The sequence below is a fragment of the Carcharhinus amblyrhynchos genome, chromosome 1 (assembly GCF_965287045.1).
Source record: "Carcharhinus amblyrhynchos chromosome 1, sCarAmb.v2.hapA, whole genome shotgun sequence".
NCBI classification, from domain to species: Eukaryota; Metazoa; Chordata; class Chondrichthyes; order Carcharhiniformes; family Carcharhinidae; genus Carcharhinus; species Carcharhinus amblyrhynchos.
In genome coordinates, this window is record NC_137324.1 from 75670365 (window position 1) to 75690516 (window position 20152).

At 40.1% G+C, this 20152-nt stretch overlaps 1 protein-coding gene and 1 pseudogene across 1 annotated transcript in view; one reads left to right on the forward strand and one right to left on the reverse strand.

Moving 5' to 3' along the window:
* sgcz (sarcoglycan zeta) overlaps positions 1–20152 on the forward strand; it is an 864473-nt gene that overhangs the window by 255931 nt on the left and 588390 nt on the right. The gene's annotated exons all lie outside the window — the stretch shown is intronic.
* Positions 5944–20152, reverse strand: part of LOC145351125 (large ribosomal subunit protein uL13 pseudogene) — an 82658-nt pseudogene continuing 68449 nt past the window's right edge.

Sequence of the window (20152 nt, forward strand, 5' to 3'; positions counted from 1 at the left end):
AATATAATCTTCCCCAGCCTTTACTATTTCTTTTAAGTCTTTTAAAACCCTTTGCATTTTTCATGTTATGATGCAATTTGTTTAAAGAAGGTTAAATGATAAGCCAAGGGCCATCGTGTAAGACACCAAGTTACAAAGAGCCAAAAATTAAGGAAGAAATAGGAGAGAGCAAATCAAGGTTTTCACGTCTGTACTTTGGAGAAGAAAGAGAAGATTTGGGAGGTATAAGTGTCTACACTTTGGAAATCAGTGGGCAAGACCATCGTGTTTTGAAACTTGAACGGACCTTTATCACTTTGCTACTGCGTGGCTTTCCTTAGCTACAGACATATCAAAATACTGAAAGAAACAGTAAAGATTAAACAGTTGGAGAACTCAGCATAAAATCCTACACCATTGTTTTAGCTTTGCAGTATGCTCCCACCATGAATACATTTCAGGGGATTTTATTTGCTTCAGTAATTTGATAGTGTAATGTGTTTGACATCGTCTTCAGATTTGATTAAGTCATATAGCTTAGGCTAACAATTTGTGAACATGAATATATGAAACAGTGAACAGGTTCACACACACCCTCAGTGCTTCATATTCATCTTTCAGGAAATGATTAACCTTCACCTTCTAATGTACATCCTTTAGTCACTGTACAAAAATAGATGTACTGAAATGTTCTTGCCATGGGGTAAATGTTGCTAATAGATCTTTTGGAGCTAATCAAGGTTACAATAAGTGATCTGATCACTTACTGAAGAATAACACCAAATATTTAAATAACAAGCCTAACTTAATTGAAAATGAAATGAACTAATCTTATAATACATTACATTAATAAATGTTACCATTTTCCTATTAGTGGAAGTACCGAGGGCGTATGGATGTCAGTGAGCACTTTCTCAATTACAGCTAAGGGAACATACAGATGTGTGTTCAGTAGGCTAAACATTTTTGCTGCAATAACTGATAATGGAAGCAAGTTGGCACTGTATAGCCAGCTAATGTAATCTTTATAGCTAGTGTGACCTTGTAGTGTGGTCAGAAAGATGCCTTCAGGCTAATGGCAGATGGCTGTTTGATACTGTTCCCAGACACCCTGAAGGCCACAAGGATCTAGATTTGGAATCAGTGCAGACCACATGAGTTATATTTCACAGAGGATTCATCAAACAAAAATCCAATATGCTTGCTATCCACTCAAATGGATATAACAGGGTAGATTTTCATCTTCATGCCTGTGAGTTAATCTGGTGAAACAAATTGCCTGCCCTTTATAAAACCCAACCCATTTTCATTCAGTAATAACAGCCATATTCTGTAACCAGTGGGCAATCTACTTATCCAACTGATGAAAATAAGAATCTACCTCAATTGTCTCCATGTTTGAGTCACCAAAACACCCAAAGTTTCATTATTTTAGCTGGTTTGAATTGAACACATTTTTAAACTAAGACTAAACAAACTAAGGGAAGTGCAGTGGTTGAACATTTACATTTTAATTCTGTTATAACTTAATTGAAGCATATAATCTCATTCCCACACAATATAACCTCTTTAATTTTATGCTTACTTTATGAAGACTCATTAGCAAATATGAGAATCATCTGCTTAAATAAATTTTTTCTAACCTATCTCTTTACTACAGATCAGCCATGATCTTATTGAATGGCGGGGCAGGCTCGAAGGGCTAGATGGCCTACTCCTGCTCCTATTTCTTACGTTCTTATGTTCTTATGTTTATGTTTCTTAATGACAATTTTAAAGTAGAGGCTCCTCATTGATCCACCTGTCAGTGGATTATTTTTAAAAACTATTCCTTCTGAGTTGGGAGATGATGGACTGTGCCAGGGTTTGTGCCACTTCTGGATTTGACATTGTTATGACTGTAGAGACTGATTCCATTCCCCATGTGGTCCAAAGGAATAGTTTTGGCCTACATAATAAGAACATAAGGCCTAAGATCGGCTGTGTTTTTCTTCTTCTGGCAAGCTACTTTTTCAGTGTATGGTCATTTCTTTTGTCCTCAGTTTTATCTACACCCTGCATATTGGTTATCTCCAGGCAAGCAGCGAGGACTATCCATGCATTGACTCAGATCCTGATCGGAATGATTTATTCACTCCATCAAAATCCTTTCTAGTGTTAAAAAATCTCTGTTAAATATCTTCTTAGCCTTCCCATTCTAGTAGAAAATATTCCAGCGTGTCAAATCTCTTCTCATAACTTTAGTTTCCCATCTGTAGTATTGTATTTATAAAACTCCATTCTACTCAAAATGACTTCAATAACCTTCACATAATGTGAGAATGTAAAATGTTTAAGTTGAATTTATATATATGTGTGTGTGTGTGTGTGTGTGTGTGTGTGTGTGTGTGTTAAGACTCCTGGAGTTAAAAAGATGGGTTAAAGGGGGGAAAAATGTTTGGTGATTTTGGGAAATAAACAGGAAGTGGGAAAAACTGAGCTGAGGCCTGGCAACAGTAGTCAAGTGATACAGAGGTACAGAGAAAGACAGGGAACAATTCAGTGTCTATCAGAGAGTGAAGACAGGGATTTTTCAACTCTCTGAGAAATGTACAAAGCTAGTGGGATAATAATTAACTGAATAGTCAGTTATAGATTCAGTTTAGTAGTATTGCTACTAAATGAGTGGGTTGTTTTATGAGGATAGGTTGGACAGGCCGGACTTGTTTTCACTGAAGTTTAGAAGAGTGAGGATTGACTTGATTGAAGCATACAGGATCCTGAATGGCCTTGGCAAGGTAAACAAGAAAGAATGTTTTGTCTTGTGGGTGACTCCCAAACTAAGGAACTCTGTTTAGAGGTTAAGGGTTGCCCTTACAGGATAGAGATGAGATTTTTTTTCTCTGAGTTGTGCAACTTTGAAACTCTCTGTCTCAAAGGGCAGTGAAAGTGGGGTAACTGAATATTTTTAAGACAAAGGAAGGTGGATTCTTGTTAGGCAAGAAAATCAAGGATCATTGAGGGTAGACGGGAATGCAGAGCTCGAAACACAAACAGATCAAAAGCGAAGGTATTGAAAGATGGAGCAGGCTTAAGGGGCCGTATAGCCCACTGCTATACGTTATTTTGTATTTTCATATGTTTGTATAAAATCATAATTTTAAAATAAGTCTAAAGTATTTGGGTGTATGAAGGGAGGGTGGAACGAATTGGAAGAGAAGCTTCAAATAATTGCTCAAGGATTTACTGGCAGGAAGCCATTTGCATGTGTGTTAATCCCAAACAGGAAGCATTTTTGTCAGGTTAGTGGTAATTCGTCACTGATTATATGTGTTTTTAAAGATATGGCTGGGTAAAAGAATATTGGGAAATTGAATCATCTTCTTGTATATCTACTGAGATACTTCTGGCCTTTTTGTCTAGTGTAATGTAGTTCATTTTTCTTGTTTTAATAAAGATGTTATTCTTGAAAAGTTGACCAGCAGTGAATTTATTCAGTAACTTCATGCTTTTTGAAAAATTGCTGAATTGTGTCAAGTCAGGTTTCACGCTGGAATCTGACTTGTCCAGTATTAACATCAGCTGAGATCGTAACAATACTGAGATACCCAAACAGCATACAATGTTCTAACTGTGGCCTCAGCAATGTTTTGTACAAATTCATCATGAATGAGCTCTTACACTCTATGCCATTATCAACAAACCCAAAAAGCTTTTGGCTTATTATGGCTTCATCAGCTTGCCTAATCACTTTTAAGGAATTACATATTTGTTCTATATGTACATCAAAACTTTACAGTGTCTTTCCCTTGAGTACATTTCTTGTGTTTCTCCCAAAATATAGTAGCTCATGCTTATCAACAGGAAATTGCAACTATCCTCTGCCCACTCCATTAACCTGTTTGTTCAGTTCTGATGTTTGGTTTTACTGTTGTCAAATTCTGAATATTGTAATGTCAGCAACTTGAGATTATTTCTCATATGCCCCAGTCTAAATAACCAGGATTTAACCATCATTGAGTCTGGGGTGCATCACTTGCAACTTTTCTCCAATTCAAGCACTACCCATTTATCCTAATCATAAACTGTAAACTTTGGGAACTGTCACCGAAATCTTGCTGCTGTTTACACTGATGGGATCTTACAGTGCCACTGATGACACACCCCATCATGGGTTTTCCAGCGGTGAGATATTTTAAAAGGGATCAATAGTTATACTTTCCAATTACAAATAGTGTGTTAACCAGTTCTTGTTTTATAATAAATCAGTCATTCTGAGTTTATAGAGAGAAACCTGAATAAAATCTCTCTTTTTCTGGGATAACAGTAGCTAAGGTAAATAATTGGCCATTTTGGTGTATTAAACATGTGCAGTAGTATTGTGATCTGTGTGGAGTAGTGTGGCTAGATCAACCCCTCCCATTCTGGTCATAATAATATCCAGGGTACATAAGAACATAAGAAATAGGAGCAGGAGTAGGCCATCTAGCCCCTCGAGCCTGCCCTGCCATTCAATAAGATCATGGCTGATCTGTCGTGTCTCAGTTCCACATTCCCGCTCTCTCCCCATAACCCTTAATCTACTTGCCTATCAACATTTCCTCTTATACAATAGACTCAAATTTTTCTGATAAACCATAATGAATGTCTTCTGAAATAATTGATGAAATCGATAAAGGGAATTGAATCTAAACAGCAATTTCTTTTAAAAATTCTGTAAAAATTTGTCAAACGTGGGGGCAGAAATTCGTTCACGTAGCACCTCTTTAGATTTACATTTGGTTGTCTAGTCCCAGACAACCAATACTATGGGCCATTACCTGTGCGGCCTGTGTAATATTCTCATTAATATCATTGAAGGAACTTGTACCGGTTGCACAGATAGCGGCCAGTGGTGCTGTCAGCCCCCAGGGAGTTAATGTAGCTCTGTGCCAAGTGAAGCTACAAGTTTTTCCCCAACTTGTCCTTAATGAGTCCATATCATGTATTCCTGAACAGTTTTTTCATATTATAGTTTTGATGAGTTTGTCTATAACTAATGGTAGAATAACTTCTCTGTAATGTGGCAGATTATTCCTTATCTCCATTCTTTAAAAAATATTTGCTTTATTGACTACATTGGCTGCTTTCCAGTTACAAAGTACAATTTTCACATTTAATGAGCATTGAAAGATTGCATTGCTGTAGGATGTTGGTTACTGTTTGGTAGATGTTAGTAAAGTTTTTGGAGTCTTAAGTAGGTTAACTGTATGCACTTATTAACTACGGAATTGTGTACATATTTACTGTGAAGCGTTCAGACTAGGAGTTATCTCCATACTGGCTTGTGCACATGGCTCTGTCCAACATGAGACTGACCTTTAGAGGTGGGTTATGTGATCGCTTGCATCATAGTGAGGGGGGTACTGTACTCAGTTCCACACTAATCTGAGATAAGCTAATTCTTTACACTAATCCCTCCAAGTCTTTATCCAATGCATTTCAAGTTATTCTAATTTAGCCCTTATATTTACATCATTATTACTACCCTATCTTTTCCCACCCCAATCCCTTTAAGTCTCTGACTTCATAGCTTCAGGTGGTCTGGAGGCCTTATAACCCTCCCACATCTCATTTACTCTACTGTTGAGGGAGTGGTAAGCTATGTCATAGCAGGTAAACTTTGTTGATTTGGAGGTTGTTTGGCATCAGTGTATTTTTCCATCCTCTTTTTCTTTGCTTTGAACTGCACTTTTTCAATTCAACAGTTTTGAGACAAGGTAATTGTTGATTTATCCTGTATTTTCTGGGATGGACGAATGCTGTGCTTGTCCGTGGAACATTTTCCGTTTTTTATCTTGTGGCTCACCACAATGCATATTGAAGTTCATATTTCAACAACTGAACTTTCGCATACATTTGTTTCACAACTTTAGCTAAAATTTTGATGGTATTTCTCTTTTCCAGTTTTTCAGCTTTTATTGTCAATGTCTCTGAATGAATGTATTAAACAAGAACAGCACCTTGTTTCAGAACTGCAGCCTACTTGGCAATTTTGCTTTCAACGTTCTTCTCAGCTGCTTTCTTCAGTTTTAAAACTTCCTTCTTTTTCTCATAGTGAAGCTTGGCATTTTCTTTTGGCTTCTCTTCAAGCGTGGCTCTAACTGCCTGATATTTCCAACCAGCCTGATGACAAGGTGACCAAGGAGAGCAAACGTAGGAGTTGGCTTTAAACGTATAATTTTCAGGACTGCTGGCACAGCCATATGTCTGCTCTTATGACATTGAGAAGGGGATCCCATCAAAGACTTTCAGCCTGTACAAAGCAGCTTGACCTCACTTTGTCTTGTTTGGCAACATGCTATGTACAGTTTCCCAGAAGATCCGGCTTGGTGCTCTGTAGTGACATGGCTCAAGAGAGGGGTTATTATTCATCCTCCTACGCAAAAAAGCAAGATGCTTTAACTTATTTCAGTAGAAGTTGTCGGATGTTAATCTCTTCACACCTCGTCACCACTACTTTTGTGGCCAAGCAAGATCTGTTTGGCCACACTGGCAGCCAGCCATAGAACAGTGCAGAAGGAGGCCATTCAGCCCATCAAGTCTGCACCGACCGCAATTCCACTTAGGCAAGCATAGAAGGTGGCCACGGCCATCCAGGAGCAGCACTTTGTTGAAACTGACCACCGTGAGTCTTTTCTTTCTGCTCAGCAAGAAATCTGGTATGTATTTTTTCAGAGTTATCTGTGGAGCTCTTACATAAGTTTCACAACTTTATCTGGGCATTCAGTTCTTTGAAGAATCTTTCCTCCTTGGTCACTGATGACTCCTCAAATTCTTCAATTGATTCATTAGAGCATCAATCTGTTTTGTATAATTCACCTTTTCTGTTTTTAAAGTCCAGATTTGCTGTTCCAAAACTCTGCACATTTCATCCTTTACGTTGTTCAGATATTACCGAGGTTCAAGAAGTGCATCAGTTCTAGTTGATAAATCTGCTTTCAAACAACTGTTCTGATTCATCAGCAATTTCTTCTCCTGTTCCTGACATTTTGTACAGTGCTTATTAGATACCTCTGCTGTTCAAAGTTCAAGTTTTAATTGAAGATCCATTTTTGGATGAGTCCAAAGCAAGTTGGATTTTTGATCCACGGTTAAACAATTTTAAAGAGTAGGATCAGCTTGAAGGAGCCTCTGAAATTCAAGATGGCAGCACTATTTGTTTGAAGGCAAAGTGTTTATTTGTGCCAGCTGGTTTTGACAGGCTCCTGCTGCATACTGAGCCTTGGAAGAGATTTAAACAATGGCTGCTTGGATCAACTAGCTGCAGACATCTTTGCTTCACCTCTATGTTTTAGGGTCATAAAAGTGTTCAATCCTGGCCTTTGCTGGTCTTTAAAACTGATCCTTTAGTCACAATTGCAGCAAATTAATTAATTAGTTTTTCATTTCAGAGCAAGTTCAGATGCCATTTGTCTAAGCGCTGACTCAGGAATCTTGGTTTTCTGACCAAATTTTTAAATGACAATTTATAACCACTGAACTGTTTAAATGTTTATCAGGACTTGCTGTATCCTAGAATTTAACAGTTTTAGCTCACTTCTGCTAGGTCTGCTGATTCTTTGCTCTTGGAATTGGAGCTAAAATTCCAAGATCCCATGGCATCTTCTGCTGCAGAGAAGAATTTTAAGGTTCTGCCTTCAGCTTCTAAGTCTCTCTTTGGACCTTTTCCTTTGCAATTGTCCTTTGTGTGTCTGCTCCTTGAGCTTTACTTCAGGTCAGAATCCTTCTTGGATTTTTTTTAGTCTTGCAGGATTTTACTTTTGCTTTGCATTTTATCTGAGTTTTTACTTGTTAGAACAAATCACAATTACAAGGGAGGAAGTGTTAGGTATTCTAGGAAGCATTAAGGTAGACAAACCCCCAGGACCAGATGGCATCTGCCCTAGATTATTGTGGGAGACGAGATGAAATTGTTGGGCCTCTGAAAGAAATCTTTGTTTCTTCATTGGACACAGGTGAGATCCCAGCGGATTGGAGGATAGCAAATGTGGTCCCATTATTTAAGAAGGGTAGCAAGGATAACCCAGGTAATTATAGGCCAGTGAGCTTAAAGTCCATAGTGGGGAAATTGTTGGAGAAGAATCTTAGAGATAGGGTGCATACGCATTTAGAACAGAATAGTCTCATTAGCGATAGACAACATGGTTTTGTATGAGGAAGGTCATGCCTCACAAATTTGGTTGAGTTTTTTGAGGTGGTAACAAAAATGATTGACGAAGGAAGCACCGTGGATGTCGTCTACGTGGATTTTAGTAAAGCATTTGACAAGGCTCCTCATGGCAGGCTGGTGCAAAAGGTTAAATCACACGGGATCAAGGGTGAACTAGCTAGGTGGATTCAGAACTGGCTTGGCCATAGAAGACAGAGGGTAGCAGTGGAGAGATCTTTTTCTGATTGAAGGTCTGTGATTAGTGGTGTTCACAGTAGGGAGTCTCACAACATCAGGTTAAAGCAGCTCTCTGAAAGCTAGTGACATTTCTTACCAAATAAACCTGTTGGACTTTAACCTGGTATTCTGAGACATCTTATTGTGTTTACCTGAGTCCCAACGCTGGCATCTCCACATCATGACTAGTGGTGTTCTGCAGGGCTCTGTACTGGGACTTCTGCTGTTTGTGATGTATATAAATGATTTGAAAGAAGATGTAGCTGGTCTGATTAGTAAGTTCACGGATGACACAATGATTGCTGGAGTTGCGGATAGTGATGAACATTGCCAGAGAATACAGCAGGATATAGATAGGCTGGAAAATTGGGTGGAGAAATGGCAGATGGTATTTAATCCAGATAAATGCAAAGTGATGCATTTCGCTAGATCTAATGCAGGGGGGAGCTGTACAATAAATGTCAGAACCATCAGGAGTATAGACACCCAGAGGGATCTGGGTGTGCAAGTCCACAGATCCTTAAAGGTGGCAACACAGGTGGAAAAGGTGGTGAAGAAGGCATATGGCATACTTGCCTTTATTGGACAGGGCATAAAGTATAAAAGTTGACTTATGATGTTGCAGTTATATAGAACATTGGTTAGGCCATATTTGTAGTATTGCGTCCACTTCTGGTCGCCACACTACCAGAAGAACATGGAGGCTTTGGAGAGAGTACAGAAAAGGTTTACCAGGATGTTGCCTGATATGGAGGGTCTGAGCTATGAAGTGAGATTGAGTAAACTAGGGTTGTTCTCCCTGGAAAGATGGAAGTTAAGGGACGATCTAATAGAAGTTTATAACATTATGACGGGCATAGATAGGGTGAACAGTTGGAAGCTTTTTCCAAGGTCGGAAATGACAAACACAAGGGGTCACAAGTTCAAGGTAAGTGGAGGTGGGGGGTGGGCAAGTTTCAATACAGACATACAGGGGACGTATTTTACTCAGAGGGTGGTGGGGACCTGGAATGCACTAAGAAGCAAAGTGATTGAGGCAGACTCGCTAGGAACATTTAAGATTTATCTAGATAGCCACGTGAACAGACTGGGAATAGAGGGATACAAACGGATGGTCTAGTTAGGAACATATGATTGGTGCAGGCTTGGAGGGCTGAAGGGCCTGTTCCTGTGCTGTATTGTTTTTTGTTCTTTGTTCCATTCTTTCCCAGCATGGTGTAGTGTGTTGGATATTGTTCACTAGGGCCCAACAAATTCTTCATAGTCTTAATTAGGTTAACCATATGTATTTATCAAGTACAAGATCAATGTGGATATCTAGAGTAAAATTTTCAAGCTATGAGCTGTCTCCATGCTTGCATACACACATGTCTCAGTCCAACACCAGACTGACCCCTATGTGTGTTCACTGTGTGGGCGGTACCAAACTCAAACCCACATTAACACTAGATATGTCAGACCGTACACGACAGCAGCCACACCTCTGCTATCTGCCCTCTGACTTCTTTGAACTGCCTGGGATGCATGCCATCCTGGTATGGCGTAACTTATCCATCATCAATTTTCGCAATCTTTTGAAAACAAACACTATTCTGTAGGTATTTTTACCCATTGTTCCATATCCTCCTCTAGTAGACCAACGTTCTCACTTTCACCATCCTCTGTAAGAACATTATAATATTTTTATTTAATGTCTTCGCCATACTTTATTTAGACTCCTTCCTTCATCGATGTACACTCTCACCCTTCCTTCAAAATGTTATTTTACTTCTAAAGTTCCATCGAAGCTATTTCTGCTCCATTAGATTACTTGCTAGCCATTTTTCATTTCCCTTTTGTTTCTTTTTAGCTCATTTTTTTTACCTCAGCACTAGGTTTTTCTACATTCTTTGATATTGCTGGTGATAACCGTTCTGTGAAAAGGGAGTTACCACACAGGTGGAGACCATTCAGCCCCTGTGTCTGTGCTGCCTAGCCAATGGAACTTAAATTTGGATTTAATCCATGTATTTTTGAACAGATTTTCCACTGTTAAACTATCAATCCAATTGCCAACTTTTATGTATTTTACTTCAGTCATTTGATTGATTGTGATGCAATAGCTACAAGTTAGTGAGTCATAATTAGCAGTCAATTATCACTTTATGACTCAGGACTTTGTAAATCTTATAATTAGCTTTTTATTCATAAACAGCTAGCTACTGTTGCACAATACAGATTAAATTTTTATACGTTTTACTGCTGAACTCACACTCTGTCGTGACGGTGACAATTACAACTTCTGTTGAATAGAAAATAAACTGAAAATGTTTGGCACCAAGAACCTATTTCCCTCTTGCTATGGAAAGTGAGTTACTGCAGTTTTCTAAAACAAACACCCAATGGGTGTGACTTCTTGCTTGCAGGACAGATTGATAGATTTGTCTTTAAGTGCCATGGTTAAGTTAGGTAGATGCAGAGTAAAAAGCCGTCTATAGTAAGTCCTTACTTCAGATCATTTCAGTGAAAATCGAGATTTTCAGGAGTGCATGACAATGCGAAAAACATGACTTTAAGTGAAGCAACTTTAAATGAATCATAGATTTCCATAGGAATCCACGTTTAAACTGGAGTTAGGTTCCTTTGACACTTCTTGCCCTAACAATAAATGTACATGTTGAAATACTGCATTGTACACGTGCAACACTATGGACTCCGTAATGAAATTACTTATAGAATAAAATAAATCAATTAATAAAAAATAAATACAGTAAATGTTCAAATTAGGGAACAGGCTGACTTAACTTTATTCTTAAGTAGTCTCTCAGGTTCATAGGTGACTTACTTCCAGTGATGAGTTCTGAGCTAGCTGATCAGTCCAGTGCACAATGTGGGGCAGGTATTATTTACGGAGGTGATTAGATGAAGTGATGGGAGGTTTTTTGTACTTTCTCCACACTTGATTTATCTTTATATATTTTCAAATGTTTGGCGCCACCTTGTATGAAACTTCGTCCACTTTGATCAGTCATCGTGAGTCAATGGAAATGTTTTACCTTTTTAAGGGATACTTTGAGGACATCACTGAAGAATTTTAGTGGAGGTAGCTTTGAGTGATTAGCAGCTTGATGCTGGGTTCTCTTTCTGGCTTTAAAATGACTTCTCTGCCTCATCTGCTGCAACGTTGGTATAGGGACTGATTTGGGACTCCAATATTAGAACATGGAACATAGAAAAACTACAGCAGAAACAGGCTCTTTGGCCCACAAGTTGTGCCAAACATATCCCTACCTACCAGGCTTATAACCCTCTATTAATCAGAAAATTGCAGAGTCAGACAGCTGAAGGGTGCGTACTTATATATATATATATTTAATATTTTTTCACCCAAAAAAGCCCTGTGACAAGGAAATTTTATCTATATACAGTAACAAATGCCTCTGTCTCACAGAGTTTAGAATTGGCTCCCTGTCTCACCCAAAGTAAAGCTCCGCAGCAGACAAATCTGGGGCTTTCAATTAAAAAAAAGTTACAGGATGACAGCTGGTTGGGCCAGCATTTATTGCCCATCCCTAATAGCCCTCCATTTCAGATGGCATCTGAGAATCAACTACATTGTTGTGGATCTGGAGTCACATTCGTCCAAACCAGGGAGAGACAGCAGATTTCCTTCCCTAAAAGATATTTGTGAATTAGGAGATTTTTTTCGGACAATTGACAATAGTTTCATGGTCAACAGTAGACTTTTAACTCCAGCATTTTATTGAATTCAAATTTTACTATCTGCCATGGCGGGATTTGAACCCAGGTTCTCAGATCTTGCACTGGTTCTCTGGACTACTCGTCCAGTTACAGTACCTGAAAATAGGCCTTTTCTACATAGAAATGAGCAACCCAGGATTCCTCCTTTCAAACCAAAACCTGTTGGTTAGAGCATTCTTCAATGAGAATTTTGTTCCATTGAAAAACAGATCCTGAGTTCTTTGAGTACGAATGAATGCTTCTGGTTGCACTTAATTCACAATAGTGCTGATTGTCTTACACGACCTAACATCACATTGGTGAAAACGATGATGTGAAATAATGCAAGATTATGTTCAACATTGTGCAAGGGTGATACTCAATGTTGCAAAACAACGTCAGATCAAGATTGAAGAGGCAAAAATCAGGAATATCTGTCCTATAAACTATACAACTTTAAAGTGAAACAACTTAAAGCGGGGCTACTTAAAAAGAAAGACATTCTGTACTCTATCCCAATACAATGTAATGTAACATTTATTTTCCAGTACCCACAGCAGACATTCTGTGGTGTCACTAAATGAGATTTTAAATTTAGTTTAGGTTAGAGTAGGTTTAACTTTATGTCCATTCCCATTACAAATGGCATTGAACATTCGCTAGCTCATTTCATTAGGACTCTTATAGGCAGAGATTTCCATCCCATCAGTTTGGGCTTGATTTGAAATCAGGTCTCGAGGTGATCGAGCTGAACCAAACTTTTCACCTTATCCCCTGAACATGTATCTTTATAAAATTTAGGAAATAGCAACGCATTCTTACTAATTTAAGATATGTACTTTGGAGCAAAACTACAGAAAAATTGTAGAAACAAATGTAATACTGTATCTGCTTTTCTATTACAGTGCAAATATAGCCAGAGGGTAGAAATGACTGTCAACAGTTTTATACACAGTTTCATTGCTCCTGTTTTAACAGGGGCTATAACTCGTTTAAAACAAGCAGGTTAATACTGCTATTAAAGTAGCAGAATGAGTTATTGAGTACAAAAGCATTAAGCATTGTTGTGATAAGATCTCTGATTGTCATTTTTATGCTTACATTTTTATACCACTTAAGTTCCAAGTAAATGAATTGCCAGTTTTTACTGGAGCCCTGATAGAAAGATTTACCAACAATAACAGGGAAGCATTTAAACACCATCTGAAGTGTACACGTCCTTCTTAGTTTCATCGCAGTACTGATTGCAAAAATAATCTGGTGTAAAATGATAATATTAAAACTTTGACGTTTTCTTTTAGTGTTTGTCATCATCCCAACATATTAGAATGAAAATTTGTTGTGAAATTATTCAAGTGACAAGTTTTTATTCATGAATAGATAGACATAGGTTAATTCAACTTCATCTAAAAAGTTTCTTTGATAATGGGCGTGATTGGAAATGTCACTTTTATGCCAGCTCAATAACTTGATCCATTACACTGGCAAACTTGAAAGACAACTCCTTTGGGTCATCAAGATTAAGACATCTCAAAATGATCGCGTTCCATTTATCTCACAGCCGGATATTAAAAACAGGAAATTGAATGTCCACAAATATGTTCTTTTCTCTGACTGGGACCTGACATTACTTCCAACTGGAAGCCAACATGTTCAAATGACAGTTTTATTTGGGTTTTGTCGATAAAAGTCCATTGTATCACCACTGAAGCCAATATTCTGACTATAAGAGTGGCATGTTATTGCAAATTGGTGTTGTATGAAATACTGAGAAAAAAAATCACACTGCTATAACAAACCTTACTTCAAAAGCTATCTGTGACCTTTAAGACTGGATTCCCACAACACATTGCCTCTTTAAAACAGTGATAGCCTTTATTCTCTCAAGTAGAGACTAGATCAAACTGCAGAGATTAATTGAAGTAGCAAAGGGAAGACAGCTTTTGACAGAATATCGTGTTGGAACAAATTGCTTCAATTACTGTAGAGTTACACTGCTGATCATTTAAAACAATCCTATATCAAGATATCAACTCTGAAGGAAGCAATTTAATCAAGACAAAGAAAGCTTAAAGGCTTATTAAAATGTGAAATGGAAATAATCACTTCTTGGAAATAAATCTTACAAAATGACTTTGTTTTGACCATCTTATTCAAAGCTAACATATACGTAATTGATTTTCAGTGTTAATTCATTTCAATATCATCTGACATAGCTAAGTTACAAGTTGAGCAAGCTATATCCACAGTACAATAGCATATGCAGATTGTGATGTTCAGCCCATTTTTACTTCAACTGAGGATCTCCGATAAAGAACATAAGAACATAAGAAATAGGAGCAGGAGTAGGCCATCTAGCCCTTCGAGCCTGCCCCGCCATTCAATAAGATCATGGCTGATCTGTTGTGGCTCAGTTCCACTTTCCCGCCCTCTCCCCATAACCCTTAATCCCCTCTCTTATCAAGAACCCATCAACCCGCTTCTTAAAAATATTTAGCGAGGCAGCCTCCACCACTTCAACGGGCAGAGAATTCCAGAGATTCACCACCCTTTGAGTGAAGAAGTTCCTCCTCAACTCCGTTCTAAACCGCCTCCCCTTTATCTTGAGGCTGTGCCCCCTAGTCCTACTGTCTTTTTTGAGCGGGAAGAGTCTCTCCACCTCTATCCTATCCATCCCATTCATCATCTTATACGTCTCAATGAGATCTCCCCTCATTCTTCTAAACTCTAACGAGTACAAGCCTAGTTTATTCAGCCTCTCCTCATAGCTCAATCCCCTCAACTCCGGTATCAGCCTAGTAAACCTCCTCTGCACTCCCTCCAGGGCCAAAATATCCTTGCGCAGGTGCGGCGCCCAAAACTGCACACAGTACTCCAGCTGCGGCCTCACCAATGCCCTATACAGCTGCAGCAAGACCTCCCTACTTTTATATTCAATCCCCCTCGCTATGAAGGCCAGCATCCCATTCGCCTTCCTGACCACCTGCTGCACCTGCAAGCTGGGTTTTTGCGACTCATGCACAAGGACCCCGAGGTCCCTCTGCACCGTCGCCTGCTGCAGTCTTTCGCCACGTAAGTAATAGTCCTTCCTACCATTCTTCCTACCAAAGTGGACCACCTCACACTTGCCAACATTAAATTCCATTTGCCATTTCCTGGCCCATTCGCCCAGCCTATCTAGATCCTTCTGCAGACTCTCCCCACCCTCCACACAATTTGCCTTTCCCCCAATCTTGGTGTCATCAGCAAATTTCGACACCCTGCACTCGGTTCCCTCCTCCAGATCATCTATTTAAATGGTAAATAGCTGAGGCCCCAGCACCGACCCCTGGGGCACCCCACTAGTCACCAACCGCCAATCCGAATAGCACCCATTGACCCCCACTCTCTGCCTCCTATTTGACAACCAATCCTCTATCCACGCTAACACCCTACCCCCAACTCCATGTCCCCTGACCTTCTGCAATAACCTCTTGTGAGGTACCTTGTCAAACGCCTTCTGAAAATCCAGAAAGACCACATCCACCGGCTCTCCTCTATCCACTGCCCTAGACACATCCTCATAGAACTCCAGTAAATTTGTCAGACACGACTTCCCTTTAATGAAACCGTGTTGCGTCCGCCCTATCAAGCAATTCCCTTCAAGATGCCTCGCAATTTCCTCCTTAATAACGGATTCTAAGATTTTACCTACCACAGACGTTAAACTAACCGGCCTATAATTCCCCGCCTTTTGCCTGGCACCCTTCTTAAACAACGGCGTAACATTAGCCGTTTAGAAAAACAGAGCATTTCCAAAATAGCCAATAGATCAAGAGACCAAAGCTAAGAACAGAACTAATGTTTTAAGTATGGGCCCTTCATAAAATAATGATAATGGGACTCTCCCATTTCTGGGTCAAACCTTTACCCCAGCTCCTGAGACCCGGCCAGTATACATAGCAGTGCTACTGCATTCAGGGATCCTCCTCCCCTTCTTGTCAATCTGACAATTGGTGCGCTCTCCCAGAATGGCTTCCTCTGTTTTATTTTTAGCTGCTTGGGCAAAAGAAAAGTTTCATTTCCATCCCTCCCATTGTTCTCCAAATTTAGTAACCATAATAGCTCCCAGTATTCCTAAAGCCAGGATTTCTCCTCAGTGCTTCATGTCTGAAGAACTTCCCTATCTTTGTATTTCCAAATTTCTCCTCCAAAAACACAAATAGGAAGCATTTTTTTTGTCAAGCTGGTTAAAGGCACATATTGGCAGCTGCCTTTTACAATCACATACACCTGGACTGTTCTCCAAATGTCAGAATCATAGAATCTCGACAGTGCAGAAGGAGGCCATTCATGCATCTAGTCTGTACTGACTCTTACCTAGGCTTACCCCATAACCTCACGTACTTACCCCGCAAACCTATATGTCTTGGGACATTAAGGGGCAATTTAACATGACCAGTTCACCTAACCTGCACATCTCTGGACCAAGGTTGTTAAGAAGGCATACGGTGTCTTGGCGTTTATTGGTAGGGGGATTGAATTTAGGAGTCGCAGCGTCATGATGCAACTGTACACAACTCTGGTGCGGCCGCACTTGGAGTATTGTGTGCAGTTCTGGTCCCCACATTACAGGAAGGATGTAGAGGCTTTGGAGAGGGTGCAGAGGAGGTTTACCAGGATGTTGCCTGGTATGGAGGGGAGATCCTATGAGGAGAGACTGAGAGATTTGGGGTTGTTTTCGCTGGAAAGAAGGCGGCTAAGAGGGGACCTTATTGAAACATATAAGATGATTAGAGGTTTAGACAGGGTGGATAGTGATAGCCTTTTTCCTAGGATGGAGAAAGCTAGCACGAGGGGGCACGGCTTTAAATTAAGGGGGGGTAGTTATAGGACTGATGTCAGGGGTAGGTTCTTTACCCAGAGGGTGGTGAGGGACTGGAATGCCCTGCCAGCTGCAGTTGTAAATGCGCCTAGTTTGGGGGCGTTTAAGAGATCTGTGGATAGGTTTATGGACGAAATGGGATTGGTTTAGATTAGTGGGTTAGTGTTGTTTTTTTTAAAAGCTGGTCGGCGCAACATCGTGGGCCGAAGGGTCTGTTCTGCGCTGTAATGTTCTATGTTCTATGTTCTATGGGAGAAAACCGGAGTGCCTGGAGGAAATCCATGCAGACACAGGGAGAACGTGCAGACTCCACACAGTCAGCTGAGTCTGGAATTGTATCCGAGTCCCTGGAACTAAGAGAATCACCTCAATTGTTTGAGTTTCTAATTTCCTTGAAGACTTAGGAACATCTTTCCATGACCAATGCTGTGTTGGCCTTGTCCTCATTGAAAGCTTCTCATTTGTGCCTTAACTGTCTGTTTGTAGTTGGTTGCACTGTTGTACAATAGGAAATTTCTGCACTTCTGCATAACCTCTGCAATAATACCCTGGATCTCGTTAATTTACTTCGCTGTGAGTTTTTCTGTGTCTCATCAATGATGCAGAAAGTTACACAACTTAACTGAAAGAGCTGCCTCAGCAGAATTATTGAATAACATCTGATTAGCTCCTCACTTGAGGGTTGCTTACAGTATAGCTGAAGTTCTAAAAGTATAGTTAACAAAATTGTGTTTTAATGGCAGCGTAAGAGAAGAAAATGGAGAATGAATGTGAATTGGGCCTTTCAAGGGATTAGGAGTGACCTTTCAGGGGAAAGCAGCAACAGTCAAATCTGTTGCACCATGATTGGTTCTGCTGCAGAGGGGAGGAGTAAAAAATTTACGAATGCAATAGTTATAGGGGATTCAGTTGTAAGGGGAATAGATAGGCATTTCTGTGGCTGCAAACAAGACTCAAGATGCTATGTTGCCTCCCAGGTGCTAGGGCCAAGGATGTCTCGGAGCAGCTGCAGGACATTCTGAAGGGAGAGGGTGAACAAATCTCAAACAATGACGAGACAGAGTACAGGAAAGAGATAGAGAACCTGGTGAACTGGTGCGGCAACAATAATCTCTCCCTCAGTGTCAACAAAATGAAGGCAATTGTCACCGACTTCAGGAAGCATAATGGAGGACATGCCCGTGTCTTACATCAATGGGAATGAGGTAGAAATAGTCAAGAGCATCAAGGTTTTAGGTGTCCAGATCACCAACAAGCTGTCCTGGTCCCTCTATGCCAACACTATAGTCAAGAAATCCCACCAACTTTCTCAGGAAACTAAGGAAACTTGGCATGTCAGCTACAACTCTCACCAACTTTTATAGATGCACTATTGAAAGCATTCTTTCTGGTTGTATCACAGGTTGGTATGGCTTCTGCTCTGTTTGAAGGCACTGCAAAATGTCATGAATGAAGCCCGGTCCATCACTCAAACCAGCCTCCCATCCATTGACTCCGTCTATACTTCCCGCTGCCTCGGAAAAGCAGCCAGCATAATCAGGGACCTCATGTGCCCCGGACATACTTTCTTCCACCTTCTTCTGTCGGGAAAATGGTACAAAAGTCTGAGGACATGTACTAACTGACTCAAGAACAGCTTCTTCCCTGCTGCCATCAGATTTTTGAATGGACCTCCCTCGCATTAAGTTGATCTTTCTCTGCACTCTAGCTATGACTGTAACACTACATGCTGCATTGTCTCCTCTATGTATGATATATTTTGCCTATATAGTTCGCAAGAAACAATACTTTTTACTGTATATTAGTACACGTGGCAGTAATCAATTAAATCAAATCAAAATTTTCTCATTTTTCTACAGAGTGGCATAATGGCCAAGAAAAATGGGATGGAAGCTGCAGGTCCAAAGGATGGCTTACTCTGTCATATTTTTAGCCATTTAGGCAAAAAAGACTTAAGGGTGGATCCCACGTCATATTGGCAGAGGGCCCGCTCTGACAGTAACTTTGGCTTTGAGGTACTGAATCTCCTCTCATCCCCCAAAACAGTGGAACCTGCCTCCACAGAACTCACCCCCATCACCACTATGGAGCTTCCTGCCCCCATCACCCCCCACCCTGTTAAACATTCACCCAATATCCCCCCAACAGAACATTCCTGTGGCACTGCCCCTAGTTGGACAAGCTTTTGGAAATCTTGTTTCAGAATTCTCAGCCTCTGATCTGCTCTTGATATCACAGTATTTATATGGCTAGTCCAGTTCTGGCAACCCCCAGAATGTTCATTGTGGGGAAGTCAGTGAATGTAATGTTTTTGAATGTCACAGGGAGCTAGTTAGATTGTCTGTTGCTGGAAATGGCCAATGCTTGGCACTTGGTATAGTGCAAATGTGAATTTTCCAGTTATCAGTCCAAATTTTGCTGCACTTCAATATGGATGACTCCTTCAGTATCTAAGAAGTAACAAATGGTGCTGAACATTGTAAAATCATCAATGAAAATCCCCACTTCCTAACTTATGATAGGGAAGGTTATTGATGAAACAGCTGAAGATGATTCAGTCTAGGATCTAAACTTAAGTAACTCCTGTAGCAATGTCCTGGAGTTGAGATTATTGACTTCCAAAAACTACACCAATCTTTCTTTATGCATTCCAACCAGTGCAGAGTTTTCCCCTGACTCCAGTTTTGCTTGCGCTCCTTGATGCCAAATCAAATGCTACACAATGGTTAGCACTGTTGCCTCAAAGAAACAGGGACCTGGGTTTGATTTCAGGCTTGGGTCACTGTTTGTGCAGAGTCTTCATGTTCTCCCCGTGTGTGCATGGGTTTCCTCCGTGTGCTCCGGATTCCTCCCACAGTCCAAATGACGTGCATTGGTGCATTCATCATGCTAAATTCTCTTCCAATGTACCTGAACAGGCATCAGAATGTGGCGATTGGGAATTTTCACAGTAACTTTATTGCAGTGTTAACGTAAGCCTACTTATGATAGTAAATTAACTTTAAAAGAAGGGAAGGCACTGTCACCTTACCTCTGGAGTTCAGCTCTTTTCTCCATGCTTGGACTAAAGGTATAATGAGGTCAGGAGCTAATGGAACTTAAACTGAGTGGCAGTGAACAGGTTATTGCTAAGTAAATGCTGCTTGATTGCATTGTTGATAATATTTTCCATCCTTTTATTG